This window comes from Oenanthe melanoleuca, chromosome 13 (genome assembly GCF_029582105.1).
Source record: "Oenanthe melanoleuca isolate GR-GAL-2019-014 chromosome 13, OMel1.0, whole genome shotgun sequence".
Taxonomy (NCBI): domain Eukaryota; kingdom Metazoa; phylum Chordata; class Aves; order Passeriformes; family Muscicapidae; genus Oenanthe; species Oenanthe melanoleuca.
In genome coordinates, this window is record NC_079347.1 from 14,362,218 (window position 1) to 14,364,394 (window position 2,177).

Consider the following 2,177-nt stretch of genomic DNA (forward strand, 5'->3'; position numbering starts at 1 on the left):
AATGTCGGCAGTGTGAACCTCCCCCCTGTGCTGCCTAAAATGGTTTGAGTCTCACATTTTCAAACAAGACCATCACTGCATCAGAAAGAACTTACCATTGGCAGGTGTTTCTGAGGAGACACTTTTTTTGTGTGAAGGTTGTGTGACTGCAGGCTATAAAACACCTATGAAACACCTAGTTCTTTAAAAAGAGGGGGAAAATTCAGTAAAAAGATATGCACTTGATAATAGCAGTAACCTCAGTGTTTCTCAGCTTTTGAAAATCTAAGTTTAAAATCCATCTCATGAGCTTGCCAGCTGCTGTAGGAGTACATCTGAAAATTGAAATGTAGCAAATACAAAGTGGTGTTTCCTCTGCAAGCCTCACTGGGGCACCACATCCGATGTGTTTGTGATGTTACAAAAGTTGGAGAGAAAGACAGAGCTCAAGTTCATATTCATTTTTTAAGAAATGCATGAAATCTGCACGTAGCTATGATGCACTCAGTGCCACAGACAGGATGCAAGCAAATAATAATAGATACTTGTGTTAGAATTTCTGTGTTAGCTGCTCGTGAGACTGGGAGACCGACTTTAGAGGCAACTGATTTCCTCCTTTCTCAGCATCAGAATAAATGATACTGTAATTCTATAACACCACCAGCATAAATTTTGACCAGACTAATTAGTTTCATATTAGTGCAAATAAAGAGTAACACAATTGCAATTAGATCTGCTACACTGGGTTTGGGATGGAAACCAGATTAGAAGGTAATGAAACACATTTTAGAACAAGCAATTAGAAATTTAACACAGGCTTCTTCCTGTCTCCCTGCTTGTTTCCCTGTGAAATCCAGGGGGTGAGATGGGATGTCTGAGGTGTAGTTTTGTAACCTCCCCTTTACCTCTGCTGACAATGCAGCAGCAAAGCAACTTTTCCTTTGAGGATACTTTGTCACCCGTTTAGTTAGTCCTATTTCATCCCCAGGGCTAGAGGTGATAATATTTCTGTGATACTGTCAGGACATGTCTCAGATGATTCACACAGGTAATTTCAAGTAAGAACCCAGAAAACACAGCTGGAGCATGTATTTGATAAATGCTACTCTGCTTAGAACATCTGTGATAGCAGTTTAACTTCAGAGTTTTAAATGCCATGCTGCCATCATTTACCAGAATTTCTCCAGAAAAAAAGTAAAATACTCTAAATCAAACTCTGAATTACAAAAGGAAAGCTCTTACTGTGAAGATTTGCAGGTTTGATGTCAAACACATGCACTTGTGTGCAACACACCTGCAGATTGCAGACATGAAGTTAGGAGGTCGTCAGTGACTGGAGACAAGAGGGATGTATTTCATTTCTCCAGAAAAAGAAGAGGAACTTTCCTTCCCAGCCCTTCAGAGCTATGCACCCATTCTTACTAGGCCAGGAATCTCAGAAATTACCACCTTTTGTGCAGTCTAATGGAGGAGTGAGCCCAAGGATTCACAGCAGCACAGCTTTGGGAGGAGGTTCCACAACAAGAAAAGGGAGAATGGACATGCTGGCTGCTTTTAAAAACCAGACACACTTGGAATTACTCAATGTATTCTCAGCAAAGGGACCTCCTGATAGGAGGGTGCTTGAATTGGTTGTGCAGGACAGATGAAAGTCTATCATGTCCCTGTGGTAATAAATATAATTTTGTGAATTCTTTTTCAGGTACAAAAATCCTTGCAATAAGTAGCCAAAAATGAACTATTTATACAAAAGCAGCATAATAATTTTTCATATAAACTTGTATATTTTTTAGTTTCACTGAGTGATTCTTTTTTTTTTTTTTTTGAAGGGATGCTGACTATAATTCCATCACTAATTCATTAGTTCCTCATTATGTACAGCCCTGACAATAACCTTTAATTGTACAAAGAAGGATATTTCAGGTGCTGAAGTAAATTAAAGAAGTTTCTTTTTAGTGAATGTTTTCTTCTTTGGGGGGGCTTACCTAAGCTAGACTTGCACAGAAGAGCAACCCACATCTGTGCAGATAATATGACAATATTTTTATGCATGTATAATGTAAGTACATAAATATCTATGTGTGCAATTACAAGCCTGTGTAGCAGGCAGAGCATTTTCAGCCCTCTGCTGTGCTTCCTTGTTTACTTATTTATATTCAGAGAAAGGAAGTGGTAAGGCTGACTAGCTGAAACTTTTC